Below are 16,929 nucleotides of genomic sequence, written 5' to 3' on the forward strand. Positions count from 1 at the left end.
TTAAGTATTTTTAGCAAAAAATAAAAACCACAGTGGTGATCAAATACCACCAAAAGAAACCTCTATTTGTGGGAAGAAAATGATTGTCCTGGGCAGGAAGGGTAGAAATTGCCCTGTATTGAAGTGGTTCAAGTTTAGCAAAATAAAATAAATAAATAAAAAAACAATGACACCATCCACTCCCCCCCCCCCCCCCCAAAAAAAAAAAAAAAAACATTGTACAAAAAATATAAATTGTAAAAAATAATAAAAAAATAAATTGTACGAATGAAATTGTAAAAACATAAAAAAATACTGACACGGCCCACACCTCATCAGTGCCCATCAGTGCTGCATATTAGTGCCTTCTCATCAGTGCCACCCCATCAGTGGCCATAAGTGCAGCATAATAGTGCCAATGTCACATGATATTAAAAAAAAGTATCGATATCGGTGAGTACTTGAAAAAAATTATCGGTACTGGTACTCAGCCTTAAAAAAAGTGGTATCGTGCAACCCTAGTTTAAACCTGAAGAAGGAGGCCTCAGACCTGAAGAAGGAGGCCACGAAACATGTTGTCATGGTAACAGGTTGTTGTGCGTTCCAGGAGCCAGTGCATACGCAGAGAGATCCTCCCCCTGGCCGCGAGTGACGTCATGCACAGCCGGCTGGTCCGTGCATGTGTGCAAACGGAGTGGGATAGTGTGTCAGCACGTAGCAGGCTATACTAAGCCCTCATAAGTTCATTCAGCCTCGCTGTAAGCCATCATAGAGAGCCTGAAAATCGGGAGAAGAGGCAGCCGTGGAGGGGTTTTTTGGTCTGAATGCCATAATAACATTGGCAGTCTGTGAGTGCAATACCTGTTTTTTTTAACATTTGTTATTTTAAATAAACAATAATACACTAGGGCTGGCGTGCGCTCTCTCTTGTTTTTATACTTCATAGATGTGTCTGCCACCCAGTGGACTTTGGAAAGAGCTGCAACACCTGGAGTGGAGTGATTTTATAAGATGCACCCAAGTGAACTATATGGGTGGGGACAGCGCCTATCTTGATTCAGGTTATATATTTGTAGTCCTAGCTATCACCTTATTATTTTTAATCTTACCTTATTATTATTGCCGGTGTCTGATCAGATGGTGTCCCCCATCACATAGCATCCGCCCTGTACTGCGTTTGCACAGTACGGGGGACAAGGAGAAGCCAAACATCTCCGAAGATAAACGTAGCCTGCGCAGTGAGTCCAGGTTCAAGCCCCGCTATCCAAGTGGATATAGAGTTAGAATAAAAAATAGCTGAGCGAAGCGAGGCTCTGCCAAAAGCGAGGCCGTGCCCGGAGTGTGGCGAGCGTAGCGTGGCGAGCAAAGCGAGCCCACGAGGGGCCCTGTTACTATGAGCAACCATGTATCCACTTGGATGGTGGGACTTCAACCTGGACTCAGTGCGCAGGCGCCATACTTCTGAGACTTTCGGAGTCTCCTTCTCCTCCATACTGAGCAAGCGCTGTGCCTGTGCAGTATGGGCCGGACACTATTCGATAGGTGGACACTTTTGGTCAGAACACTGGCACTTCTCCATTTGCCACACCAGGATTCTGTGCAGGGAACAATGTATATATAAAAGTGAAGCAACACAGATGATTACATCTACACACTGTTCAATTTATTGGTCCTGGTACAGCATATTAACTACTTGCTTACTGGGCACTTAAACCCCACTCCTATCCAGACCAATTTTCAGCTTTCAGCGCTGATGCACTTTGAATGACAAAGTGCATCAGCTGTAACCAAATTAAACACTGTACCCAAATTAAATTTTTATCATTTTTTTCTCCCAAATATAGCTTTCTTTTGGTGGGATTTGATCACCTGTGCGATATTTATTTATTAAAAAAAAAATGGAAAAAGACCAAATTAAAAAAAAATTATAAAATTTTAAAATGGGTAATTTTTGTCCGTCATTAATGTACGCTGTTGAGACAGCACTGATGGGCACTGATAGGTGCCAGTGATGAGCACTAATGGGTGGCAGTGATGGGCACTGATCAGTTACACTGATAGGCAGCACTTCTAGGTTGCACTGATTGACACCACAGGTGGGCATTGATAGGTGACACATTTGGGCATTGATAGGTGGCATTTGTGGGCATTGATAGGTGGCACTTGTGGGCACTGTTAGATGGCATGAATGAGGTATAATTGCCTCTTCCTTTTCGCTGGTAATCGGCTTTTTTTTTCCCTCTGCAGTCAGTGTGAGGAGAAAAAAAAATTATCACCGAGCTTTTGTTTTGATCATGTGATTAGATGTCATTGGCTGACAGCTTTTCACATGGTAAGGGGCCAGGACCGGCCCCTTACTCAGATTGGTAACCACCCGAGTCTCATTGAGGGAGAGTGCACAGGGGAGGCCGTCATATGATGTCCTCCCGGGAATTCAGGTCCGGCTGTGGCTGTCATTCGGCTATAGCACGCATGTCAAGTGGTTAACCACTTGCCGACCGCCGCACGACGTTGTACGTCGTCAGAATGGCACGGGCAGGCATATGGGCGTACCTGTACGTCCCTGCCTTCCCGCGGGTGGGGGGCCCGATCGGGCCCCCCCCCGGTGCCTGCGGCGGTCGGTATTCGTTCGGGAGCGATCCGGGATGAGGGGGCGGCCATTCATTCATGGCCACCCCCTCGCGATCGCTCCCGACGAATGGAAATGCTCCGTGACATCACTTCCTCTCCTGTAATGTAAACACAGGAGAGGAAGTGATGTAATCTCTCCTCCGTGTCGGTATTTTTTGTTCCGGCACCGAGGAGAGAGGATCGGTGAGTTGCACCAACACGACACTACACAGTAGAACATGCCAGGCACACTCACACCCCCCCTTCACCCCCCGATCACCCCCCCAATTACCCCTGCCCCCCCAGTCACAGTGACACCAATTGCATTTATTTTTTTTGCATTGGTGTCATTTGTGACTGTAATAACTGTTAGGGCAGTTAGGGTTAGCCCCCTTTAGTTCTAATGTACCCCCCTAACCCCCCCAATAAAGGTTTAACCCCGTGATCACCCCCCGTCACCAGTGTCACTAAGGCTGGGTTCACATTGCAGCGGTTTATGAGAACGGATGTGATTCGCACCGCACTGCAGTGCAAATCACATCCGATCTCTGTGCGATTCGAGTTCAGCCATACAGATAGTATGGCTGAATTCGCGCCGCACCCGCCGCAAATTCGCACGGGACCCTTTTTTTGGTCCGCAGCAGAATCGGATCGCATGGGTGTTCACACCATGCGATCCGAGTTTGCAGATCGCACTGCGATATGCGAACTGATCTGGGGGTGTCATTAACATTTTACTGACACTCCCAGCAGTTCGCATAGGGCAGTGTGAACTGCCGCCGGGAGGCATGCGATGCGGGACCCCGTCGCGGATTTGTGGCATTCCTGCATCGCTCCAGTGTGAACCCAGCCTAATAAGCGATCATTTTTCTGATCGCTGTATTAGTATCACAGGTGACGCTAGTTAGGCAGGTAGGTATTTAGGTTCGCCGCAGCTTTTTATAGCGCCAGGGACCCCCATATACTACCGCATAAAGCCCCCTGATTGCCCCCTAGTTAACCCTTTCACCAGTGATCACCATATAACTGTTACAGGTGACGCTGGTTGGTTAGTTATTTTTTTATAGTTTCAGGGCACCCGCCATTTATTACCTAATAAAGGTTTAACCCCCTGATCACCCGGCGGGTGTCATTTGTGACTGTAATAACTGTTAGGGCAGTTAGGGTTAGCCCCCTTTAGTTCTAAGGTACCCCCCTAACCCCCCCAATAAAGGTTTAACCCCGTGATCACCCCCCGTCGCCAGTGTCACTAAGGCTGGGTTCACATTGCAGCGGTTTATGAGAACGGATGTGATTCGCACCGCACTGCAGTGCAAATCACATCCGATCTCTGTGCGATTCGAGTTCAGCCATACAGATAGTATGGCTGAATTCGCGTCGCACCCGCCGCACCCGCCGCACCCGCCGCAAACTCGCACGGGACCCTTTTTTTGGTCCGCAGCAGAATCGGATCGCATGGGTGTTCACACCATGCGATCCGAGTTTGCAGATCGCACTGCGATATGCGAACTGATCTGGGGGTGTCATTAACATTTTACTGACACTGCCAGCAGTTCGCATAGGGCAGTGTGAACTGCCGCCGGGAGGCATGCGATACGGGAACCCGCCGCGGATTCGTGGCATTCCTGCATCGCTCCAGTGTGAACCCAGCCTAATAAGCGATCATTTTTCTGATCGCTGTATTAGTATCACAGGTGACGCTAGTTAGGCAGGTAGGTATTTAGGTTCGCCGCAGCTTTTTATAGCGCCAGGGACCCCCATATACTACCGCATAAAGCCCCCTGATTGCCCCCTAGTTAACCCTTTCACCAGTGATCACCATATAACTGTTACAGGTGACGCTGGTTGGTTAGTTATTTTTTTATAGTTTCAGGGCACCCGCCATTTATTACCTAATAAAGGTTTAACCCCCTGATCACCCGGCGGGTGTCATTTGTGACTGTAATAACTGTTAGGGCAGTTAGGGTTAGCCCCCTTTAGTTCTAAGGTACCCCCCTAACCCCCCCAATAAAGGTTTAACCCCGTGATCACCCCCCGTCACCAGTGTCACTAAGGCTGGGTTCACATTGCAGCGGTTTATGAGAACGGATGTGATTCGCACCGCACTGCAGTGCAAATCACATCCGATCTCTGTGCGATTCGAGTTCAGCCATACAGATAGTATGGCTGAATTCGCGTCGCACCCGCCGCACCCGCCGCAAACTCGCACGGGACCCTTTTTTTGGTCCGCAGCAGAATCGGATCGCATGGGTGTTCACACCATGCGATCCGAGTTTGCAGATCGCACTGCGATATGCGAACTGATCTGGGGGTGTCATTAACATTTCACTGACACTCCCAGCAGTTCGCATAGGGCAGTGTGAACTGCCGCCGGGAGGCATGCGATGCGGGAACCCGCCGCGGATTCGTGGCGTTCCTGCATCGCTCCAGTGTGAACCCAGCCTAATAAGCGATCGTTTTTCTGATCGCTGTATTAGTGTCACAGGTAACACTAGTTAGGCAGGTAGGTATTTAGGTTCGCCGCAGCTTTTTATAGCGCCAGGGACCCCCATATACTACCGCATAAAGCCCCCTGATTGCCCCCTAGTTAACCCTTTCACCAGTGATCACCATATAACTGTTACAGGTGACGCTGGTTGGTTAGTTATTTTTTTATAGTTTCAGGGCACCCGCCATTTATTACCTAGTCTCACTAGTGTACCCCTAAATTTAGGGGTGTCTACTTTCCAAAATGGGGTCATTTGGGGGGGGGGTTTGTGCCATCTTGGCATTTTATGGCCTTCAAAACTGTAACGCCCTTAGAAAGCCTGAAGGCGGTGCTTGGTTTTCGGGGCCCCGTACGCGGCTAGGCTCCCAAAAAGTCCCACATATGTGGTATCCCCGTACTCAGGAGAAGCAGCAGAATTTATTTTGGGGTGTCATTTCACATATGCCCATGGCATGCGTGAGCAATATATCATTTAGTGACAACTTTGTGAAAAAATAAAATTAAAAAAAAGTTTGTAATTTTCCCGCAACTTGTGGCAAAATATAAAATATTCCATGGACTCAACATGCCTCTCAGCAAATAGCTTGGGGTGTCTACTTTCTAAAATGGGGTCATTTGTCGGGGTTTTGTGCCATCTTGGCATTTTATGGCCTTCAAAACTGTAATAGGTAGTGAGGAGTGAAGTCAAATATTTACGCCCTTAGAAAACCTGAAGGCGGTTCTTGGCTTTCGGGGCCCCGTACGCGGCTAGGCTCCCAAAAAATCCCACACATGTGTTATCTCCGTACTCAGGAGAAGCAGCAGAATTTATTTTGGGGTGTCATTTCACATATGCCCATAGCATGTGTGAGCAATATATCATTTAGTGACAACTTTGTGAAAAAAAAAATAAAAAAAAATTAAAGTTTGTAATTTTCCCGCAACTTGTGGCAAAATATAAAATATTCCATGGACTCAACATGCCTCTCAGCAAATAGCTTGGGGTGTCTACTTTCTAAAATGGGGTCATTTGTGGGGGTTTTGTGCCATCTTGGCATTTTATGGCCTTCAAAACTGTAATAGGTAGTGAGAAGTGAAATCAAAAATTTACGCCCTTAGAAAGCCTGAAGGCGGTGCTTGGTTTTCGGGGCCCCGTATGCGGTAGGCTCCCAAAAAGTCCCACATATGTGGTATCCCTGTACTCAGGAGAAGCAGCAGAATTTATTTTGGGGTGTCATTTCACATATGCCCATGGCATGCGTGAGCAATATATCATTTAGTGACAACTTTGTGAAAAAATAAAATAAAATAAAAAGTTTGTAATTTTCCCGCAACTTGTGGCAAAATATAAAATATTCCATGGACTCAACATGCCTCTCAGCAAATAGCTTGGGGTGTCTACTTTCTAAAATGGGGTCATTTGTCGGGGTTTTGTGCCATCTTCGCATTTTATGGCCTTCAAAACTGTAATAGGTAGTGAGCAGTGAAGTCAAATATTTACGCCCTTAGAAAACCTGAAGGCGGTTCTTGGCTTTCGGGGCCCCGTACGCGGCTAGGCTCCCAAAAAATCCCACACATGTGGTATCCCCGTACTCAGGAGAAGCAGCAGAATTTATTTTGGGGTGTCATTTCACATATGCCCATGGCATGTGTGAGCAATATATCATTTAGTGACAACTTTGTGAAAAAAAAATAAAAAAAAATTAAAGTTTGTAATTTTCCCGCAACTTGTGGCAAAATATAAAATATTCCATGGACTCAACATGCCTCTCAGCAAATAGCTTGGGGTGTCTACTTTCTAAAATGGGGTCATTTGTGGGGGTTTTGTGCCATCTTGGCATTTTATGGCCTTCAAAACTGTAATAGGTAGTGAGAAGTGAAATCCAAAATTTATGCCCTTAGAAAGCCTGAAGGCGGTGCTTGGTTTTCGGGGCCCCGTACGCGGTAGGCTCCCAAAAAGTCCCACATATGTGGTATCCCTGTACTCAGAAGAAGCAGCAGAATTTATTTTGGGGTGTCATTTCACATATGCCCATGGCATGCGTGAGCAATATATCATTTAGTGACAACTTTGTGAAAAAATAAAATAAAAAAAAAGTTTGTAATTTTCCCGCAACTTGTGGCAAAATATAAAATATTCCATGGACTCAACATGCCTCTCAGCAAATAGCTTGGGGTGTCTACTTTCTAAAATGGGGTCATTTGTCGGGGTTTTGTGCCATCTTGGCATTTTATGGCCTTCAAAACTGTAATAGGTAGTGAGGAGTGAAGTCAAATATTTACGCCCTTAGAAAACCTGAAGGCGGTTCTTGGCTTTCGGGGCCCCGTACGCGGCTAGGCTCCCAAAAAATCCCACACATGTGGTATCCCCGTACTCAGGAGAAGCAGCAGAATTTATTTTGGGGTGTCATTTCACATATGCCCATGGCATGTGTGAGCAATATATCATTTAGTGACAACTTTGTGAAAAAAAAATAAAAAAAAATTAAAGTTTGTAATTTTCCCGCAACTTGTGGCAAAATATAAAATATTCCATGGACTCAACATGCCTCTCAGCAAATAGCTTGGGGTGTCTACTTTCTAAAATGGGGTCATTTGTGGGGGTTTTGTGCCATCTTGGCATTTTATGGCCTTCAAAACTGTAATAGGTAGTGAGAAGTGAAATCAAAAATTTACGCCCTTAGAAAGCCTGAAGGCGGTGCTTGGTTTTCGGGGCCCCGTACGCGGTAGGCTCCCAAAAAGTCCCACATATGTGGTATCCCCGTACTCAGGAGAAGCAGCAGAATTTATTTTGGGGTGTCATTTCACATATGCCCATAGCATGTGTGAGCAATATATCATTTAGTGACAACTTTGTGTAAAAAAAAAAAAAAAATTTTTTTGTTGTCATTATTCAATCGCTTGAGGCAAAAAAATAAAATATTCAATGGGCTCAACATGCCACTTATCAATTTCCTTAGGGGGTCTACTTTCCAAAATGGGGTCATTTGGGGGGGTTTTGTACTGCCCTGCCATTTTAGCACCTCAAGAAATGAGATAGGCAGTCGTAAACTAAAAGCTGCGTAAATTCCAGAAAACGTACCTTAGTTTGTAGATGTGACAACTTTTGCGCAAACCAATAAATATACAGTTATTGACTTTTTTTTTACCAAAGACATGTGGCTAAATACATTTTGGCCTAAATGTATGACTAAAATTGAGTTTATTGGATTTTTCTAATAACAAAAAGTAGAAAATATCATTTTTTTTCAAAATTTGCGGTATTTTTACGTTTATATCGCAAAAAATAAAAATCGCAGAGGCAATCAAATACCATCAAAAGAAAGCTCTATTTGTGGGAAGAAAAGGACGCAAATTTTGTTTGGGTACAACATTGCATGACCGCGCAATTACCAGTTAAAGCAGCGCAGTGCCAAATTGTAAAAAGACCTCTGGTCATTGACCAGCAAAATGGTCCGGTCTGAAAGTGGTTAAAGAGGTTGTAAACCTTGGAGAAAAAACCCTCCAAGACAATTGCATAATGAAATACTTACCTAAGAACGATGCTCTGGATCTGCACGGCCGATATTTTCCTCTGGAGTTACTTTTGGGTGCGTGGCTCCAGCGCTCTGATTGGCTGGAGCCTTGGACACAAACTGGCTACCTCTGTCCAAGTTGATAATCTTCTGTAGCCCATGTAATCAAAATATTTCCAGAGCAAAAATGGAAGCCAGTTCTTTGAATGTGGGTAACGTCTTAAGTGGAATAAAATGAGATGTTGCCCTGAGAGTTGGGTAACTCCAAAATGAAATCCATAGACAGGTGAGTCCAAGGCCTCTCTCTATTGGGTATGGGTTGAAGGAGGCCCACTGGAAGGTGTTGTGGTGTCTTACTCTGAGCACACACGGAACAAGCAGCTATGAAGGCGGCTAAATCAGCACGTAGACTAGGCCACTAGAATTTTGGGAAATAGCCAAAATTAGTTGATTCTTCCCTGGGTTGTCAGCAGCCTTAGCAGAATGGTTAGTCTGGAGCACAGTAGTGCGGAGACTCTCAGGGACAAAGCAGCGGTCACAAGGTTTCTCAGGAGGAGAATGGATCTCAGCCGCAAGAATTCTGTCACTCAAAGGTGATGTGAGACTGGTACGAACTGTAGCCAGAATACAATTGGGAGGAACCACAGGAACAGGAACCGACACCATCTTGGAGGTGGAGGAAAACTGTCACTACAATGCATCAGTCCTTACATTCTTAGTACCGGGTGAGAATGAAACTATGTAATTGAAGCTTGAAAAGAGCTTGTAAAGAGCACAGAGCATCAGCAGTGATGGCCTGCAACACAGGTTGTACCAGAACAGCCTCAGTGGGAGGATCCAGGTGAGCAGTGTGACTCAAGAGTGTCTGTAACGCTATGGCAAACTGATCCATGTGGTGACCCTATTCATCCAATCTGGAAAAAATATTACCAACATGTGGATTGACTGCATCTCGTGAATTCATGGCCTACTGTCAGGAACCATGAATCAGACTGAGAGAGATATGCAGTAAAAATCATACTAATTAATAAAATGGTAAAATGGTATAAACAGAGATAACATACTCAAAACATAGCCAGAGTTTGGCAACCAGGATGGGTAGTCAGAACAAACCAGAGAAACGGGATTCCAGAGATCAGCATAGTCAGGTGCAGTAAACAGGATCAGGAACCAGAAAGGAAGTCAGCCAAGCAAAAGTCTTTCACAGGAAAACACAGCAGAGATTCCAGATATGTTGGCCAAGGCGAAGGCACAGAAGATCTGATCCAGGCAATTTAAATAGCTAGCAGGACAGGAAATGAAGACTGTGTGAGTCACTGTGGAATGAAGAATGCTGCAATTTAACCGACAGCTGAGCACAGAGCTCTGAGAGGGAAGGGCTGAGCCCAGCCCTGACAGTATGTTAAAAGTAAGGATTAGCCGAACACCGCTGGTTCAGTTCGCACCAGAACTTGCCAACAGGCAAAAAATGTGGATGAACACTGTTAAAGTCTATGGGACACGAACATGAAAAATCAAAAGTGCTCATTTTAAAGGCTCATATACAAGTTATTGTCGTAAAAAGTGTTTGGGGACCCGGGTTCTGCCCCAGGGGACATGTATCAATGCAAAAAAAAAGTTTTAAAAATGCCCATTTTTCGGGAGCAGTGATTTTAATAATGCTTAAAATGAAACAATAAAAATTAAATATTCCTTTAAATATTGTGCCTGTGGGGTGTCTATATTATGCCTGTAAAGTGGCACAGTTTTCCTTTGTTTAGAATAGTACCACAGCAAAATTTAATTTCTAAAGGAAAAAAGTAATTTAAAACTAATCGCGGCTGATCGTGGCTGTAATTAATTATCGGGTCTCAACAATATAGGTAAAACTCATTGAAAAAAATGGCATGGGTTCCCCTCCAGTCCATTACCAGGCCTTTTGGGTCTGGTATGAATATTAAAGGGAACCCCCAAACCAAAAAAATAAAAAATTGTGTGGGGGTGCCCACAAAATCCATACCAGGCCCTTCAGGTCTGGTATGGATATTAAGGGAAACCCAGCACCAAATTAAAAAAAATGCCATAGGGTCCCCCCAAATCCATACCAGACCCTTCAGGTCTGGTATGGATTTTAAGGGGAACCCTGTGACACAATTTTTTTAAAAATGGTGTAGGGCCCCCCAAAATCCATATCAGACCCTTATCTGATCATGCAACCTGGCAGGCCACAGGAAAAGAGGGGGGACGAGAGTGCGCCCCCTCCCCTCCTGAACCGTATCAGGCCACCTGCCCTCAACATGGGAAGGATGCTTTGGGGGCTCCCTCAAAGGATCTTGTCCCCATGTTGATGGGGACAAGGGCCTCATCCCCACAACCCTTGCGAGGTGGTTGTGTAGGTCTGCAGGTTGTGGGTTCCTGCAGCCTGCCAGGTTGGATAAGGGTTCCCGTAAAAATCCATACCAGACCTGAAGGGTCTGGTATGGATATTGGAGGGGAACCATACGCCAATTTTTTTTATTTGACGCTGGGTTCCCCTTAATATTCATACCAGACCTGAAGGACCTGGTATGGATTTTGGGGGGACCCCCACTTTTTTTTATATTTTTTTTATATTTAAAAAAAAAATTATATTTGATTTGGGGTTCCCCTTAATATTCATACCAGAGTTTTATCTGTATTGCCAAGACCCGACGATTCATTATGCCGTGATCAGTTTTAAATAACTTTTTTTTCCTTTACAAATGTAATTTTGCTGGCATACTATAGACACCCCCCAGGCACGATATTTAAAGGATATTTAATGTTTATTGTTTTACTTTAAGCATTATTAAAATCACTGCTCCCGAAAAAATGGCCATTTTTAAAACTTTTTTTGCAGGACCCAGGTCCCCAAACACAATAACACAACATGACAAAAACTTGCATATAAGCCTTTAAAATTAGCACTTTTGGGTTTTCATATTAGTGTCCAATAGACTTTAACGGTGTTCCGTGGCTTTCGAATTTGCCACGAACACCACATAATGTTCATTGTTCACCGAAAGTCCTAACAACCAAAGTTCGGCAGGAATAAATGCTTGGGCCGAACCGGTCACCCATCCCTAGTTAAAAGGTATGATTTATAATTTTTAAAACTCAGTAGATTTTTTCCTTTTAATTTATATTGATATTGTTCATATTAAAAGTACATTAGGTGTTTAATTTTTTTTTTAATTGGGTTGTTTAATCAATTAAACAATTTAGTGGGGACTTGGTATATTGATATTGAATTAGATTGTTAATAATTATGAATTCAGGAAGAGAGGGACATTTAGAAAATTAATCATTGGTCGGGAAACAGTTAAGAGCAAGATCTCTGTTCATATTGGCTGGTTGCATAGTATCCAACCGGTATATCCATTTTGTTTCATTCTTAGAAACCGCCTGTCTGTTTCCAATGTCTGGAAATCTTGTCTATTCCATAAAAGGTTAACAGTTTGGAGTCTCTATTGTGTAATTGTTTAAAGTGTCTTGACACACTATGTTTGACAAACCAACTTTTTATGTTAGTAATATGCTCGTTGAGCCTTGTGCGTAATTTACACGTAGTCCTGCCCACGTATTGAAAAGGACATGGGCATTACAACACATAGATCACATATTCAGAATCACATGATCAACGACCGCAATTTGTGTTCGTGTTTGGTAACCACCAAGTGGAAACCTGACATTTTCCTTATGCTTTATTTGGTGGTTTTACATGCCCTACATCTAGTGCAATAATAAAACCCCTCTCTATCCAAAAAGGTGTTAGGTTTCTTGGGAGGATCTGAAATATTAGGTGTTATTTTATTTCTAAGCCCTGGGGCCCTCCTATAGATGAATTGTTGTTTTTTGGCAAAATTCGTTTAAGATCTTTATCTTTGGAAAGGATAGGCTCGTTTTTTCTGAAGATACTTTCTACCTCCTTGTACTGCCGATGGAATCCTATAATAAAGGCCAGATCTCCTTTAAAGCTTCTTTTATTACTGTTGTTTAGAAGGGAATCTCTACCCATATCAAATACTTTGTTTTTACAATAATTTAATTCCTCAGGGGAGTAACCTTTCTCGATAAATCTGGTAGTGAGAATTTCTGATTGGGTATTGTAATCCTCCAGGTTATCACAGTTTCTCCTCAACTGCATGTATTGGCCTTTAGGAATACCTTTGAGTCATTGCGGGTGTTGCAAACTGTGCATAGGCACATAGCCATTCCTGTCTGTTTCTTTGGAAAATTGTTTAGTTGTGATTTTATTTCAATTTTTTGTTAGTACCAGGTCCAGATAGCTGACTGTTTTCAAATGGCAGTCTGCCATGAACCTGAGACCGTATACATTGTCGTGGACAGCCTTCCTAGAAGAGTTGAAGCTGTTATAGCTGCAAAGAGTGGGCCAACTCAATATTGAACCCTATGGACTAAGATTGAGATACCATTAATGTGCATGTGCGTGTAAAGGCGGGTGTCACAATGCGTTTGACAATATAGTATGTGTGTGTGCATATATATATATATATATATTAGAAAATAACACCCCTTTAAATAGTGGACATTGTTGTCCCCTGCCTCCTGTCCAACTAATTGACTTTGTCCTTTTCTTTACTTCTCTCTCTTCTTCTCCCTGAATTTACTTCTCGCTCTTTAATGTCCCTCCATCTCCTAAATAACTCCTGCCCTGTATAAGTTCTCTTCCCCTCTACCTCCCACACTCCCTTTAATCAATACCAGTCTGTCTGTCTGCTGTCTTTTCCCGTTAGCTGCTGACCCTTCCCAGAATTCCCTGTCACGTGCGGGAATCCTGGCCCCTGGGGGCCCAAGTGAGCCCAGAACCTGCTAATGGCTTAACTCAGACAGTGCTGGAGTGAGGGCTCGGCCAGTAATATAGATGTGGTTAACCCTGTACTGAATTTCCTAGTGCAGTGCGTACTTGCAAATTTTTCCCTTAGGTGTGTTTGATTTATTACAGTTTACTTATACGCTGCTTAATCATGATGAAACACAGCCGTGGTCTGTACTCTGTGTAACTAGCTTATTAGAAAAATATAATACAGCCCGTTATGCAATTACCAAATTATAGATCATTGTCAGTTACAGTTAATATAGTGGAGGTGGAAATGTTTTCAGGGAAAACTGTGGACACCAAGAGAATACTTGCTGCATTAGAATGGTATGAACACAGACGGATATATAGCAAACTATTTGGCCTGTGGGTACCACTTTATATACTCCAGTAATGAGTCGCTAAGCCTTGTTTCCTTATGCATGAAAACATAGGAACTGGGGTGCAGAAAAATGGCAGCAGGTGCTCTGAACTGGTGAGTCAAAATTTGAAATATTTGGCTGTAGCAGGAGGCAGTTTGTTCATGAAGGGCTGGAGAGCTGTACAATAATGAGTGTTTGCAGGCAGCATTTTTTTAATTGATAAAAATATAAAATTAGCACTTCTATTTCAGAAAGAAGTCTTCCTTTACAGCATTTTTTCACACCTACCATAAAATGTTGCATACAGTAGTACTACTGTATTTCTAAGTTAGGAAATGTATTGACAAAAGTTTTATACCAATTCTCATATACCATTGTTTTATAGCATATGGAACATGCTGTATATGGGTTATTTTATACGTCAGAATAAATTGCGTGAGTGAAAGCTGTGTTCATATACAGTAGGTAATTTTAAATATAAACTGTCTGATTGATGTATAAGTGGTGCGCCAACTTGAAAACCTGTGAAACTAGTTGCTGAATACAAGAGCCTCCTGGGGCCCTATTAATATATATTCATCATTGAAATTGTGAAGACCACATAGAATGCAGGAATAATGCAGTTAAATACCTTAAGAGATCTTTGGCCATGTAACCCCCAGGCATAAATCTGACATTTGAATGTGCGGGGGCAAGGATATCATCCAGTTCCCAAGAATGAAGTGTGTAGGAGAACAAGTTGGTTGCTTGGACAGAGAAACTGGCACTTCAGGGGAATGACGGCATGAGTAAAGCCATCCGGATAAGGTGGTTGAAAAGAGAGTGTGGTGTGCTGATAATATACATTAACGTACGGTACATCTATTTGTGAAACGAATTGAAGGGACTGGACAGCTTGTAATACAGTCATGGCCCAAAATATTGGCATCCCTACACTTCTGTCAGATAATGCACCACTCCGCCCAGAAAATTGTTTTAATTACAAATGTTTAGGCATTCTCATGTTTATTTCTTTTGTTTATATTGGTATTACACAAAAAAAGTGGGGAAACAAAAAGCCAAATTTGATACATTCCACGTAAAACAAAAATTGATTGTATTAAATTATTGGCACCCTCAATTTAATATTTGGTAGCACACCCCTTGGAAAAAAAAAAACACTGAAATCAATCACCTCCTGTAACCATCAATAAGTTTCTTACACCTCTCTAATGGAATTTTGGACTACTCTTTTTTTGCCAACTGCTCCAAGTCTCTTAAATTGGAAGAGTTACTTTTCCCAACTGCTGTTTTTAGATCTCTCTACAGGTGCTCTATGGGATTTAGATCTGGACCCATTACTGGCCAGTTCAGGACTCTCCAGTGCTCTGGCTTAAACCATTTTTGGATGCTTTTTGATGTGTGCTTTGGGTCATTGTCCTGCTGTAAGACCCATGACCTCTAACGGAGACCCAACTTTCTGACACTGGGCCCTACATTGCACCCCACAATTCTCTGGTAGCCTTCAGATTTCATAATGCCTTGCATAATGCCATGCACAAAGACAAGACATCTAGTGCCTGAAGCAGCAAAGCAACCCCAAAACATCAACGAGCCCCCACTTACTTTATTTTCTGAAAACAGTAGAATGATGGGCTTTAGCAAAAAGGTGTAATTTTGTTTTGTCTGTCCACAGCAAAAGGATTTTGGCTTCCTCAGGTAAGTTTTGGCAAACTCCAATCAGGATTGGGGTCCTCCTAAGCCTCCTACCACAGCATCCCTTTTCATTCAGATCATGACATACAGTGCAAGTTGACATAGTTCTACTCTCTGCCTGAAGGTCAGCTTGAATTTGTCTGGAAGTTGATTGAGGTTCTTATCCACCATTCCAACAATCCTTCATTGTAATCTTTGATAAATTTTTCTCTTTCGTCCATGTCTAGGGATATTAGCTACAGTGCCATGGGCTGTAAACTTCTTGACAATGTTGCACACAATTGACACAGGAACATTAAGATCTCTGAAGATAGACTTGCAACCTTGAAATGGACCATGCTTTTTCACAATTTTTGTTCTCAAATCCTCAGACAATTCTTTGCTGCTCTTTCTCTTCTCCGACACCATGTGGCACACAGAGACACATAACAGAAAGGTTGAGTCAATTGTTCACTGCTTTTACCTGGTTGCCGGTGTGATTTCTATATTGTCAGCACCTCTTAATTGATACAGGTGAGTTTAATTGCAAATTACAGGAGCATCACAAACTTGGAATGCAATTATTTCTTACAATTTTGAGAAGGTACCGATAATTTTGCCCAGTCTATTTCTGGAGTTTTTCATGGAGTATGACAGATTTGGCTTTTTGTTTCTCCAGTTATCAATACAAACAAAATAAATAAACCTGATAATGCCTAAACATTTGTAATTGCATAAATTTTATGGCGCATTATCTGACATACTTGTCGGGGTGCCAATATTTTTGGCCATGACTGTATATACTATATGCAAAATAAAAACTTTTTTAGTAATTAGCAATATTACCCAAAATATATATATATTTTTAATATTACAATTAGTTTGAATATTCCAGTAAAAACAGGGGTCACAGTAGAGCTGCACGGTTAATCATCAAGAATTGTTATCATGATTTTTTCCCGTTGCGATCTTAAGAAAGGGTTTCCCGAATTCCCAATCTTTGGTATGCAGAGAATTTTCTCTCTGCTCTCAGCAGTCAAAAGTCAAAGTCTGGGCAGTCTGCCAAGTTTTAAAGCATTCTATCAGTGGAATGTTAAGTCTAAACATTGTATCAATTTGTCTTTTACATCAAAGGAATAGACTTCTGTATGTAAATTAGGAGCGTTTAACCAATTGAACACTAAACCTTTTTCTGACAGTATTTTTTTTTTTTTGCTAGAAATTGCAAATTACTTGACATTACTTAGAACCCCCAGACATTATATATATATATATATATATATATATATATATATATATATATATATATATACAGTGCCTTGCGAAAGTATTCGGCCCCCTTGAACTTTTCAACCTTTTGCCACATTTCAGGCTTCAAACATAAATATATAAAATTTTTATTTTTTGTTACAAATCACCAACAAGTGGGACACAATTGTGAAGTGGAACGAAATCTATTGGATTTTTTTAACTTTTTTAGCAAAT

This window comes from Lithobates pipiens, unplaced genomic scaffold (genome assembly GCF_037356315.1).
Source record: "Lithobates pipiens isolate NorthernLeopardFrog02 unplaced genomic scaffold, aLitPip1_a1.2 Scaffold_8, whole genome shotgun sequence".
Lineage (NCBI taxonomy): Eukaryota > Metazoa > Chordata > Amphibia > Anura > Ranidae > Lithobates > Lithobates pipiens.